The sequence below is a fragment of the Taudactylus pleione genome, unplaced genomic scaffold (assembly GCF_031769625.1).
Source record: "Taudactylus pleione unplaced genomic scaffold, aTauple2 ptg000186l, whole genome shotgun sequence".
In the NCBI taxonomy this organism is placed as follows: Eukaryota; Metazoa; Chordata; class Amphibia; order Anura; family Myobatrachidae; genus Taudactylus; species Taudactylus pleione.
This window is the reverse complement of record NW_028284588.1, coordinates 9858480-9873233: the sequence shown is the minus strand read 5'-3', so window position 1 is coordinate 9873233 and position 14754 is coordinate 9858480. Positions and strand designations below refer to the sequence as shown.

Below are 14754 nucleotides of genomic sequence, written 5' to 3'. Positions count from 1 at the left end.
TCCGACACATTGGAACGACATATCGTGTAAAATATGTCCAAATTGAGGGTAAATCATGAGTTCTCACTCACGATGCGCGTCCCCGCTGGTCGCACATCGCATCGTCAGATTTGCCGTGCAGTAGGGCAGATCTGACAATCTAGGACACAATGCACTGTGAAAGTCTAGATGCAGGAGAGATTATTTGAAGATCGGACACCAAATCGCATGGAGATCGTGTGCAGAGCTGCCGGGGAGAGTTTCAAGGGAAATCGTACACATCGGCTCATCGTGTGTAGATCGCTATGTCTGTGGCCAGCATAACTGATGACATCAGGGTACAGAAACTGAAGGGGATATAGCTGTTCCCGGCCCTCACGTCACTTCCAGGTACAGACTCTGAAAGTGAAATATACCTTACCCTACCCATGCTCTATAATATGTGTATATTCTTGTATTAAAAATTTGACTAGCACCACTCTGCTTGCCAAACACGCAGCAAGAACACAATTATCTGTTCTAGATGTTAAACAGTTCAACAACACTATTCCATCGATGGCCATCTCTCGCAAATTACAATGAATTAAGACGTCCATAGAACGCCACAGACCGGCGTCCATTTTAGAAGAGACCATACATAAGTAATTGTTAGAGAACCAAAACAAATACAAATGGCTCCACCCAATGAAGACATAATATGAGCAAATGTTTGTCCCTCTAGTGTCCGTTTATTGTTATCAAAACCACCAATCGCAGCGCTAGTCACAATCTGTGCTACTAAGAATAAACCAATAGGCTCGGCGCTTGCACACTGTGTCTGTGCTGTGCAAGTGGTAGAGGCGCTGGGAACCAGAGCAGTGACTACAGGAAGCGCTTTTTCAGATCGTATCCGGGTCGGTTTGGTGAGGATTGATTTTGTACTGCGACACGGATCGGCGCCACTGACCGGTATAACGCTATATTGTGCATGTGCTGCCTATGTATGTATATATGTGAGTGTAATATGTGAGCGCTGGTTCCCAGTTGCTGCGGTGAGGATGAGATATGCGCGCTTCCCGCCTCTCACCAAGGGGCGCGTACAGTACCGGGCACGTTAGCGCCTCATTACGCTGTATGCAGGTACTGCGTGTTCCCTCGTACACATAATTATACTGCTGTGCTGTGTCCCCTTGTTACAGGTAACACATCTGTGCCGAGACTGACTGTCCCAGCTTGTGGCCTAGTCTGAGGATTTGCAGCAGGTAGTGATTTATCTATCTTGTTTTACTATAGATAACTGGGTCCCGTTATGCACACGAGTAGCTCTCATTTTTTTGTTTTCCTGTGTGTGTGTATATCTATATATTGTATATATATTTCTACTTCAGGGTCCATAGGGTATCCACAGGATACCTTGGGGTATAGGTGTGACGTCAGTCGCAGGGCACCAAAGAGTTAAGCTTTCAGCCTCCCAGGATGCACTAGGTCCCCCTCCTATACCCCGCCCCCGGGCCAAGGCACCTCAGTTTAGTTTGGTGCCCGGCCGGAGTCGGGTGCACCTGTTGGAGTGGGGGCTAGAAGAGCCCCTGAAGCTTTTTCTTCATGCAGCTGTGGCTGCACATCTGGATGAACAGCATGGACAGTCAGTCCTGACGTCCATGCTGTCTTCCCTACACCCCGCCGGTACCAGAACGCCGGTACTGATCCGGGGATGCTGGTGGGCGTCTGGGGTCACAGCTAGCGGTGACCCCAGATGCTCCGGACCATGGCCGGATTCAAGGGGGACAGAGGTAAGCGGTGGGTCCCCGCTGATCACATGGTCCTAAGTCCCCAGGCAGGGGGCTCCCTGGGGACTGGCTGCAGCGTGGAGCCAGGCGACCAACCTGCGCTTCCACTACCCCCTGGGACAGCGGACCGCAGCAGAGCGGTAGCGCTGCGGCGTCCCAGGGGTTAAATGCATGCCAGGGGAGCGCGCCTTCCCTGTCTCACAGCCGGCGCCTCCCCCGCTGCACACAGCCCTCTCTGCATGCTGCCGACTGGTCCTGTGGCAGCGCTCCTCCCCCAGGCCAGCCTCCTCTCTGCTCCTCGGCGGCCATCTTCTCCAGAACGCATGGTGAACGCTGCTGGAAGCGCTGGACGGAAGCATCGTGGTCTGGGTCCCCCCGCATACCTCTCCTCCGCTGTGGCTCAGGTCTGTGTATGCAGCGCTGTGTCCTACCAGGCCCTGTGTCTGTGTAGTTGAGTAATCAGCGCTGTTAGTGCAGGAATTGTTATTTCTCTGCATTGTATGTGACTGTGCTAGCGCTGCTGCCTGTAACTTTTCTTCTCTAAACTGTCAGCTTTATTACTGTCCCTGTTCTTCTGCTAAAGCCCTTGCGGTGCGGTGCTGCAGGGTGGTCTCTCGCCTATTTAATACTTAATTGGTGAGAGAGGTCACATACGTGGTGCCATCATGTCTGAAAGTGATTTTCCCCTCCGGCTACAGTGTACCACGTGCAAAGTACCGTTAGCGGAGGGGGAGGGTAGCGCGGAGGGCCTTTGCCGGCAGTGTTTGTCCATGGCGCGGCCTATTACGGTTACAGCACCGGTACAGGAGCCGCCCTGGGCTTGTTTCGCTCAGGCGTTAACAGCTTTAGTGGGCCAGTTAGCTCTGCAGCCCGCGTTTACTCCGAGGGGTTTGTCCCAGCAGTCTGTGGTGTCGTCACCCATGCAGGGGTTCCCACGACAATTGGTGGTACCCCACAGTCTCCCTATTTCCCCGCTCCCGGGTTCTCAGGAGCCAGCGTGGGTTAACTCCCTGACGAGTTCTGTACAGCACTTGTCGGATGTGTTGCAAGGGGAGTCTGTGATGCGGCCTCATAAAAGGCCGGTGGCGTCTCTGTCCGCTCCTTATGAGGATGACGAAGGGACGTCTGATGATGGGGAGATTCTGGATCCTTACGATCAGGAACCTCTCCATACTAAGGACGCTGATGCTAAGTCCAAAGTATATATTCCTGGACTTATTCGGGCGGTCCGCACAGCCTTGGTGATTGAGGACGAAGTTCCCCCAGCGGCTAAATCTAAGTATGCCTTTTTCAAAGATGTGAAGGGCGATGCCACAGTCTTTCCTCTTTCGGGTCAGTTGGTGGACCATTTAGAGGAGGCGTGGAAACAACCTGGCAAAAGATACCAGCCGCAGAGACGCCTGGCGGTGGCTTATCCGTTCGCGGATAATTATTTTGCTAAGTGGGAATCTCCTCCACAGGTGGATTCTCACGTGACCCGTCTTGTCCGTAGTCCCACATTGCCGATGCCATCCATGTCCTCCCTTAAGGATGCTACGGACCGCAAGGTAGAAATCTGCCTGAAGTCCGCTTATTCCCTTGCAGAGGGGGCAGCACGGCCGGCTATGGCCATTTGCTGGGTTGCCAGAGCGATGGAGCGCTGGGCGGATTCATTAGAGGCTTCTTTTGAATCCGACTGTCCGGCCGAACAGGCGGAGTTGATTGGCAATCTCCGTGATTCGGCCACCTACATCAACGAGGCGGCTCTAGACATTAGTACTCTGGTGTCTAGAATTTCTTCAGCAGCGGTAGCTGCTCGTCGCACCTTGTGGCTGCGATCCTGGAAGGCGGACGCAGATTCCAAGAAAGGTCTGGAAGCGTTGCCGTTTACCGGAGAAGTTCTCTTCGGTCCGGATCTGGATAAGATTGTGGCCACGCTGGCGGCAGCCAAATCTGCTTCTCTCCCGTCGGCCGCTGCTCCTTCTGGTTCGGGACCATCGTCCTTTCGGTCATCTAGGGCCCAGGGCAGGCCCAAACCACAGTCGTTTCCTCGACAGGCTGGCCCTAAGAAATCGGTCAAGCCCCGGAAGCAGGCATGGAGTACCAGACGTCCGGCCCCCAAGCCAGATGACAAGCCTGCGGCCTGACGGTCCGGGCCTCCCTTTGGGGGATCCCAGGGTGGGAGGCCGCCTGCTACAGTTCGCCCAGTGTTGGTCGACCACTACGACAGACACTTGGGTTCTGGAGGTGGTTTCCCACGGATACGCCCTCTCCTTCCGGCACAGACCCCCGGCTCGCTTCTTCACCACGGGTCTCCCATCAGACCGGAACAAGGCTACGGAGCTGCGGAAGGTATTGCACACTATGCTCCAGGCTGGAGTTATAGTGGCTGTTCCATTCTCCCAGAGGGGCCAGGGTTTCTATTCAAATCTATTTTTGGTACAGAAACCCAATGGGTCATATCGTCCGATTCTCAACCTCAAAGCACTCAACAAGTCTTTGCGGGTCCCGAAGTTTCGGATGGAGACCCTACGGTCCATCATTCTGGCGCTGGAACCTGGGGACTACTTGGTGTCATTGGACATACAGGACGCTTACCTGCATGTCCCTATTCTTTGGCGCCATCAACAGTTCCTCAGGTTTGCAATCCGCAGCGACCACTTCCAGTTTCGGGCGTTACCTTTTGGCCTGGCAACAGCACCACGTGTTTTCACCAAGGTGATGGCGGTCATGGCGGCTTCTCTGCGGCTGCAGGGAGTCCGCATGTTGCCGTATTTGGACGACCTGTTATTGGTGGCAGGATCTCCAGAGCTCCTGTTACGCCACTTGGACCTGACCATTGCACTGCTGCAACGGCACGGCTGGCTAATCAACTGGCAGAAGTCCACTCTAATCCCGTCTCGGAGGATTCTGCATCTTGGAGCCTTATTGGACTCGGGACAGCAAAGGATCTTCGTGACGGAGGACAAGATCTCTGCTTTACAGTCAAGGGTGCGCAGTTGCCTGCACAGCCGCCGGGTGTCCTTACACTCGGCGATGAGGTTACTGGGCTCCATGGTGTCGGTGTTCGACATGGTGGAATACGCCCAGTTTCACTCCAGACCTCTGCAGCACCTGATCCTGTCCAAGTGGAACGGGCTGCCTCAGTCTCTGAAGTCCCAGACGATTGTGCTCACCCAGGAGGTTCGCCTGTCCCTTGCGTGGTGGTTACAGACGACCCACCTCAACAAGGGACGTCCGTTCTGGGTTCCAAATTGGGTCCTGTTGACAACGGACGCCAGTCTTCGGGGCTGGGGAGCAGTTTCGGGTCCACACTTGTTCCAGGGCAGGTGGACGCCGACAGAAGCGGAGCTTCCAATAAATATCTTGGAACTCCGTGCGGTCTTCAATGCTCTCCAGCAGGCACAGCGGTTTCTCCAGGGTCGCCCGGTGCAGGTCCAGTCGGACAACGCTACCACCGTGGCCTACATAAACAGGCAAGGAGGAACTCGCAGTCGGGCGGCTCTCGTAGAGGTCTCTCGGATCCTGGTTTGGGCGGAGCGCAATCTTCCGGCCATATCAGCGGTCTTCATCCCGGGAGTGCTAAATTGGGAGGCAGACTTTCTAAGTCGCCAGGACGTTCATCCGGGGGAATGGTCCCTGCACCCGGACGTTTTTCAACTACTGGTGGACAGGTGGGGTCTTCCAGAAATCGACCTCATGGCGTCCCGGCACAACAACAAGTTGCCGGTGTACGGGTCTCGCACAAGAGACGAAGGGGCGTCTCTGGTGGATGCTCTGTCCGTCCGGTGGACGTTCCGGTTCGCATACCTGTTCCCTCCGGTCTCCCTTCTTCCACGGGTAATCCGGAAATTCAAACAGGAAGGAGGGACGCTCCTGTTGATAGCTCCCGCGTGGCCCAGACGGCACTGGTTCTCAGACCTTCAGGGTCTGTCCGTGGACAGTCCTCTGCGGTTGCCGCTACGACCGGACCTTCTGTCTCAGGGTCCTTGCCTTCACCCGGACCTGACTCGGCTGTCTTTGACGGCGTGGCTGTTGAGACGGCCATGCTGAGGTCCCGGGGGTTTTCCAGCTCTGTGGTGCGTACCATGTTACGAGCTCGGAAACCGTCTTCCGCGAGGATATACCATCGCGTGTGGCATACGTTCTTCCAGTGGTGTCGACCGAGAGGTTATGCACCGCGGGAGTTTCGTCTGTCTCGGATTCTCGCCTTCCTGCAAGCGGGACTAGATCATGGGCTTCGCCTTGCTTCTTTGAAGGTACAGGTTTCGGCCCTATCTGTCTGGTTTCACCGTAGGATTGCTACAATCCCGGATGTGCGCACCTTTATGCAGGGTGTTCTCCGCATTCAGCCGCCCTTTGTTCCACCTGTGGCGCCTTGGGATTTGGCTGTGGTCCTGAGGGCTCTCCAAGGACCGCCGTTTGAACCACTGGGCTCAGTGGATCTTAAATGGCTAACAGCTAAGACTGTTTTCCTTCTGGCCATTGCTTCGGCCAGACGTGTTTCTGAGTTAGGGGCTCTTTCTTGTAGACCCCCTTTCTTGGTTTTTTATGGGAACAGGGCAGTGCTCCGCACTCGGCCCGAGTTTCTTCCCAAAGTTGTTTCCCAGTTTCATGTTAACGAGGAAATAGTTGTTCCGGCCTTTAACTCACCGGGTCTTTCCGTGGGTGAGGCCTCTTTGGATGTTGTGCGGGCCTTAAGGACTTATGTTGACTTCACTTCTTCGTTTAGGAAGTCGGACGCTTTGTTTGTCCTCTATGGCTTCCGTAAAAAGGGTTGGCCTGCTTCAAAGCAAACTTTGGCAGCCTGGATCCGTATGGCTATTTCTGAAGCTTATCTTCATGAAGGCCTACCGGTCCCTCCTTCTCTGAAGGCTCATTCCACTAGGTCTGTGGGTCCTTCGTGGGCAGCTCGACGTGGTGCCTCGGCAGTTCAGATCTGCAAGGCTGCTACGTGGTCTTCTGTCCATACCTTCGTGAGGTATTACAGGTTTGACACCTTCGCCTCTCAGGATGCTTCCTTCGGGCGGCGGATTCTCCTTTCTGCACAGGAGCGTCCCCACCCTTAAAGGATACTGCTTTGGGATATCCCCAAGGTATCCTGTGGATACCCTATGGACCCTGAAGTAGAAAATATGAGATATGGTAAGAACTTACCCTTGTTATCTCTATTTCTACGAAGTAAATAGGGTTCCACAGGACTCCCGCCCTGTCGCACCTGTGCTGCAGATGGGCTTTGCTCTGGTCACCGGTTTTCCGTCTCCCTCTGGTGAGAATGTGATTCTTGTATGTGTCCAGATCTTTGTTCTCTCTCTTCCTTCTCCTCCTCCGGCCTATGGCTTGGTAACTAACTGAGGTGCCTTGGCCCGGGGGCGGGGTATAGGAGGGGGACCTAGTGCATCCTGGGAGGCTGAAAGCTTAACTCTTTGGTGCCCTGCGACTGACGTCACACCTATACCCCAAGGTATCCTGTGGAACCCTATGGACTTCGTAGAAATAGAGATAACAAGGGTAAGTTCTTACCATATCTCATATTTTTTTGCAATAAGGCGACATCACTAGAGCTCCGCTTCCCGTTGTGGATGTGCATGTCTGGCAGCTTTAATGCTCATTACTGTCAGTGTAAAGCAGGAGCAGAGTTTTGTTATATTTTCTGGTTTCAAGCTCAATATTTTCCAGAGCTCTAATTCCTGGCAAAATTAAATATGTAGAGTATATAAACACATTGGGGTATACACAATACAATATACAGGGTTTTTTTTTTTTTTTTTTAAATGTGTCCTGGCCCACTTAGTATACAATAGGGATGTGCAGGCTCGGTTCTACTCGGTTCCGTTCGGTTCTTTTTACCGGATCTTATTGGGTTTCAGCTGTCACGAGTTTTGGATAGCCAATAAGATTCGGTAAAAAGAACCGAACGGAACCGAGTAGAACCGAGCCTGCACATCCCTAGTATACAATAAACTTAATATATATGTAGAGTGCTAATTAGCACTGGAGATTGCAGTCCCCATTATTATCAATGGGGACTATGATCTGACCCCTTTATACCCCCCACATTAGTTTACACCAAGCCTATGGAGGCTTAAGCTGCCCACCAACTAGGTGATTAAACCTAGCGATGACGACAGACGTTAGGTGATTAAACCTAGCGATGGAGCGATAATGACGGTCGTTATCGCTCCATCACTTGGTAATCGCCTGCAAATCGGGCAGCAAAAGACTAAAAATGACCAGCGATTTGTGCGCCCACTGGTAATTTTTAACATCAATCACCCGAACATGACTTGTCAACCTGATGACCGTCGTCAGGTTGCCATGTTCGAGTATGATTGATCTGCATACACTGAACGTCTGAACGTTCAGTGTATGCAGTTCAACCCGCGGGAGACGACTGCATCGTAATTGTGCTGTTGTCCCCCGCATCGTTAAGTGGATGGGCAGCATTACAAGCAGGAAAGAGATCACCCAATCTCTCCTCGGACGGTGACTGATGCTTACGCTGTACACGTGTAGTGTCAGCTTCCACAGGAGGTCATTCACTCATGTGAAAGACTTCTACAAAATGCTGGGGGGGGGATCATTCCATGTCAGTTCAACCAAGTGTGTTCCCCACCCATCTCAGATTTTGACAAAAAAATGTTAATTAAGAAGAGGATGTCAAAAATTATATTTCTGCCAAATATATTGAGACTTAGTTTGCGAAACATAGATTTTTTTTTTTTTTTTTAATTTACTAAACTATTTATTAAGTGGCTTATTTATTCCAGTTAATTTAAAGCATCACAGGTGTTTATTCAGGAATCTCCCCATAATTTGGACCCCTAAGGTAACTTTTCCTCCCAAATCCAAAAATCCAAACTACTTTTATCTGCTTCTTGAGTTACAACAAAAATGCAAGATTTTGGAACCAAATTAAAAATGTTATGTTAAATCAACATTAGATATCACAATTTATTTTAGCTGCTTAACAAAGGTATATATTACTACCGCAAAACTCAGTATGGTACTATTTCATAGTGGAGAAAAAAAAAATGAAGTTGATGTTTGATTACTTTTGTACCGCATACATAATTTACACAAGAAACCATGACAATTTGAAAAATTAAACATAACTGAAGTTGAATCAATAATCACATTACGTTCCCCTTATTTGGAACCGATTGTAACAGTCTGTAATTTTCCTTAAAGTATCAGCAAACAGTGTATACTGCCTTTCAGCACTTCCTTAGATAGTAATAGTGTTCATTCTAGCACCCTGCTCCTGTCACAACCCGTGCAGTTCTTCTGTCCTTTCTGGGCTGTCACTCTGCTCTGGTGCATCTAGCACACAGCTGGTGCAACAAGCTGTTCAGATACAGTGTGCTAAAAGCACCAGAGAGCAACACCCCAGGCAGGAAAGAGAAACTACACTGGTTGTGACAGGTGCAGGGTGCTACATTGAAGTCTATAGACACTTCCATTACACAGAGGATGTGAATAAAAGGAACAAACCACTTATCATATCTTGAAGGCCAGTATAACACATTTGTTGATTGGCTTGGTGCCAGAGCTAATATTTTTATTACTTGTTGTGGCGCCTCTTCACATTTCTGCTTTAATTTGTATATTGGATTCTGTAAATCATCACAATCTCAACATTTGCTTACTTTCTGGGGTGATTCTAGTGATGTGCTAGGAAGAGACAATATTTGAGTAAGCTTCTCTTGAATTTCTTTACTTGCCTGCTTTTTCTTTCTTTTAGCGTATGCATTCTGGTGTATTCTTTTTACCCCAGGTAATTTCACTGGTGTACAACAAAGCTTTGTAATACTTTTGTTCAGCGTATCTGTTTCTGCAGGTTCAGTTAAACTCTTAACTGGGAATTCAACTTTTTCTATTGGCATATCTACGTCTGTTTGTTCTTAATAGACAGTTGAATTTTGCATTTTGGGCAAATATTCTGTCCTGGCTAAATAACAGCATGAAATTGACACTCCCTGTTCTTTGGCCCACTTTATTTGTGAGACAAGAAAGGATTACAGCATGTTTTCTGAAATTCTTAATATTTTAGCAGTAGTATATTTTCATGATGGTTGCACACTGAGGTTCCAGAATCACTGGTTACTGCATCTGAAACATCAGTTCTCAGAATCAAGTTCTTTTCCTTCATTTGTAAAGTGGTCCCAGATCTGTAAACAAGTGGTTTGTGAGTAGATAATATGGCAGTCTGTATTTAAAAGACTACAAAATGTGCACATTGGAGGCGCAGCTGTCATGATACTCTATCCTTTTCCCCTGGTCTCCTCCACCTCCTCCTATCTCCCCTTCTCTCTCTGCCTTCCTCCCCCTCTTCTCCCATTACTCCATTTTCTGCCTCTTATATCCCCCAAGGATCCTACTACCCCACTGGTAATCTTTCCTCCCTTACTTATCTCCCTGTCACTTCGCCCCACTTTCATCCACGTCTCCTTAACTTCCCTCCCTGCCCACATCCTACAGGGTCCCCTCCTAGCACAAAAGCACGCATGATCCCTACAACTCTATTCTTCTCGGTCTCCCAAAGTATTCTCATCTCCATGCTATTGCAACCCTGATAATCTCATTCACATTTCTCCTATCAACTCTGTCACTCTATCCTGTGCCCTCTGGAATGCCAGATCAGTCTGTAACAAACTGGCCCTCACCCATGACCTTTTCATCTCCAACTCCCTGAATCTCCTTGCCATTACTGAAACCTGGATTTTACCCTCTGACACCACTTCTCCTGCAGCTCTCTCTTATGGGGGCCTCACCTCCCACACCCCCAGGCCTGGGGGTCGCCATGGCGGTGGTGTTGGGGTCCTTCTATCCCCTGGTTACTCATACCAACATATACCATCAGAACCATCCCTTCCATTCGCCACATTTGAAGTTCATGCGATACGCCTCTTCCAACCAGTACACCTCAGAGTAGCTGTCATCTACCGTCCCCCTGGCCCTTTCTCCAAGTTCCTTGACAACTTTGCTTCCTGGCTCACTCACTTTCTCTCCTCAGACCTTCCCTCTATTATCCTCGGTGACTTCAATATTCCTATTGATATCCCCACAGAATCTGCTGCCTCCAAACTACTCACCCTCACTTCCTCATTTGGACTCTCCCAATGGACCTCCTCACCCTCCCATGCGAGTGGGCATTTGCTTGATCTGGTATTCACTCACCGTTGTGATATTTCTGCCTACTCCAATTCCCCATTCCCCCTCTCTTTTAAGCTGTCCCTCTCTCCTTCCCCTCCTAACATTGAAGCTATCGACACTGCTTTCTTTTCTTCCCTACTTGACTCACTTCTCTCCCCTGTCCTCTCTTTATCCTGCGCTGAACAAGCTGCTTCCCTGTACAATGCCTCCCTTACTTCTGCTCTTGACTCTGTTGTGATCACTACTCACCCTCGCAAATGCACACCTCAACCCTGGCATTCCAAATGCACCAGATACCTGCAAAAATGTTCACGAACCGCCGAGTGACAGTGGAGAAGATCACGCTCTCAGGCAGATTTTCTCCATTTCAAATTCATGCTGTCATCCTACGGTGCTGCCCTTTCCCTCTCTAAACAGTCATATTTCAAGAATCTGATCTCCTCCCTGTCCTCAAAGCCCCAGCGTCTCTTTTCCACCTTCAACTCCCTCCTCTGCCCACCCCCTCCTCGTCTCCCCATCTTGCTTTTTGCCACTGACTTTGCTACCTATTTCACATCTAAAATTGATTGCATACGTCAGGACATCATATACAACCAGTCCCCCAGCTCTCCAACCCCTCCTTTCCCGATCACCCCTCCCCATCTATTTTACCGACTCTGACATCCTTCTCCCCTATAACTGGAGATGAAGTTAAGGCCCTTATCCAGTACCCCCCTTCCACCTCTCCCCTCGACCCTATCCCCTCCCACCTCCTCCGCTACCTCTCTCCTTCTGCCTGCTCCCATATTGCCCACCTCCTTAATCTCTCCCTCTCTTCTGGCACTGTTCCTTCTGCATTTAAGCATGCCCTTGTCTCCCCCATTCTAAAAAAAACCTAACCTTGATCCTAACATTCTAACTACCGACCAATCTCTCTCCTTCCTTTTGCCTCCAAACTCCTTGAGCGTATTGTTTACAACCGCCTCACCACATTTCTTTCCTCCCACTCCCTCCTTGACTTTTTTCAGTCTGGCTTCCGTTCTCTCCACTCCACTGAAACTGCCCTCACAAAAGTCAGCAACGACCTCCTTGCTGCCAAATCCAAGGGCCACTACTCCCTGCTCATTCTCCTTGACCTCTCTGCTGCTTTTGACACCGGACCACCCTCTACTGCTGCATATCCTTAACCCCCTTGGTCTACGTGACACTGCTCTCTCTTGGCTGTCCTCCTACCTCTCTGACCGTTCCTTCTCTGTTTCCTCTCATGGCGACTCCTCCCCCCCCACAGCCTCTTACAGTAGGTGTTCCCCAAGGTTCTGTTCTTGGACCTCTCCTATTCTCTCTCTATTCGTCTTCTCTAGGTAAACTCATCAGCTCTTTTGACCTCCATTATCATCTCTATGCTGATGATACTCAGATCTACCTTTCCTCACCTGATCTTTCCCCCTCTCTACTGACTCTTATCTCTAACTGTCTCTCTGCTATCTCTTCCTGGATGTCCCAGCGATTTCTCAAACTTAATATGTCTAAGACTGAGCTGATAGTCTTCCCACCCTCCCACATAACATCATGGCCCACTATTTCTTTATTAATAGATGGCATAACTATCTTATCTAGTCCCAAAGTGCGTTGTCTTGGAGTCATCCTGGACTCTTCCCTCTCCTTCAAACCACACATTCAGAACCTCTCGCAGTCCTGTCGTTTCCATCTCAAGTATATTTCCAAGATCAGACACTTTCTCACCCAGGATGCTACCAAAACCCTTGTACATTCACTGGTCATGTCCAGATTGGACTACTGTAACCTTCTCTCCTAGCTGGCCTCCCCAAATCCCATCTCTCTCCTCTCCAGTCTGTGCTCAATGCTGCTGTTCAGCTCATCTTCCTCTCCAAACGCTCTACATCTGCCTCCCCTCTTTTGCAACCCCTCCACTGGCTCCCATTCCCTTTCAGAACCCAATTCAAGGCTCTCACACTCACTTACAAAGCCCTCACCCATTCCTCTCCCATTTACATCTCTGATCTCATCTCCCTTCACTCTTCTGTCCACCCTCTTCGTTCACTTAATACACGCCGCCTTTCATGCCAATTGATTACTTCCACTCCCGCCTCCAAGATTTTGCCTGTGCTGCTCCTCACCTTTGGAACTCCCTCCCTCTCCCCATCAGACTCTGCACCTCTCTACAATCTTTCAAACGAGCTCTTAAGACCCACTACTTCATTAAAGCCTTCCAGCACTCATCCTAACTTGCTGCTACATCTTCCTTTCTCCCCACCTACCCCATTCTGTGTCACTCCTGTTTGTCTTCTCCCTCCCTTAAAGAATGTAAGCTCTTTCGAGCAGGGCCCTCTACCCTCTTGTGCTTCTCCCTACTGTAATTTAATTTATCGCTTACTCCCCACTAGGGCAACTAACACTTGGCTGCTTATGCGGATGTAAAGGTCGCTAATATAGCAATGTTTATCCATGTCCTGTATTGTATTGTAAGTCAATAGTTACTTATTTGTCCATGTACTTTGTAAGGCGTTGCGGAACACTTGTGGTGCCATATAAATGATGATAATAATGATTGACTGTCTCTCTCTTTCTCTGGACAATTTTGGTTTGGAAAGGGAATCCCCTTCCCATCATTTTGTTACATTTCAGTTTCTCTATGGGAGAGTTAGCTCATTGCCTCAGTTTTGTTGGGACAGCTAATGTTGGTTTACCTAGTGTTTATAAATCTGTTCCAAAAAATTGCATTTTAGCTGTAACCCAAAACGTAAGGAAGATAGTCATTTGATTTGGGATGAAAAGTTACCTTGGTACAAATTTTTGTTGTGATTCCTTAATAAACACCCATTATACTTTAAACTGGAATAAATAAGCCACAATTAGTAAATAGTTTAACACTTTGAAAATTCAATATTTCGGAACCTAACGTGATATTTGAGAGGTTTTTTTTTGGTTTTTTTACATCCTCTCATCAAAAAAAAATGTTTAATTATGATACTGAGTAGATCTGTAAAACATGCACTGTTAGTAGTCCATGAGGTCAGGAGTTGGGAATCACTGCTCTAGATCCAAATGCTCTATAGCAGTGGCTCTCAACTCCAACCTTTTATTTGTTCTCAACAGATCATGTTTTCAGGATTTCTGACTGGAAGCAGGTGGGATAATTACTAACCCAGCAAAATATATTAACTAACCTGTGCATGATTAAAGACCTTCACAAAATATGTCCTTTTGGGGATCTTGAGGACTGTAGTTGAGAACTCCTGCTCTATAGTAATAAAATTTAGGTTAGATGTTAGATCAGAGAAATGTCTGAAAACAAAAATATTATCAATTTACAAAAATTCTTTTATGCTCTTGAATTCTAGTTAGTAGACTTGTCTACACACTGGAATCTGCATGTACATTCCAGCAGCAAAATAGACTTATCTCAAAGGTTTTTGTTTTTAATCTAAAAAATGTGATACTGGAAGTTTTTAAATCTTAATTTTTTTTTTTTAATTGTTTTATTCCTTTGGTGGAACCTGGGCCATAGAGACTCAGGCTGGTTACATACTTAACTTGGGGTGGGCAATAAGCGGCCCCCCAGCTGTTGTAGAACTACACATCCCAGCATGTCCTGCCACAGTTTTGCTATTTGACCATGTTAAAACTGTTGCAAGGCATGCTGGGATGTATAGTTCAACTTATTGCCCACCCCTGCACTAGACATGTGTACTCGGCCCAACTCAACAGCGATGGGGAGCCGGCATCGGCAAGTGCACGTACACACACTTGCCGATGTGGACAGCGGGGGCCATGTTGTATTCGGCAGCATGGCCCTCGCTAACGACACCTCCTATCTGACCTGCATGTAAGGGCCGATTGAGGATATCGCTGACGACATGCGGAAGCACACATA

The 14754-nt window shown here is 48.9% G+C and overlaps 1 protein-coding gene across 7 annotated transcripts in view; it reads left to right on the top strand.

Annotated features, from left to right (window-relative positions):
• Positions 1-764: 764 nt before the first annotated feature.
• The window catches only part of LOC148519653 (uncharacterized), a 146023-nt gene continuing 132033 nt past the window's right edge, over positions 765-14754 (top strand). For 4 of the 7 annotated variants that reach the window (XM_088476316.1, XM_088476317.1, XM_088476315.1 and 1 more), the window contains exons 1-2: positions 765-927; positions 1158-1220. The gene's annotated coding sequence lies outside the window, so the exon portion shown is untranslated. The remainder of the gene's footprint in view (positions 928-1157; positions 1221-14754) is intronic. The other 3 variants (XM_088476312.1, XM_088476314.1, XM_088476313.1) reach the window with 3 other exon arrangements.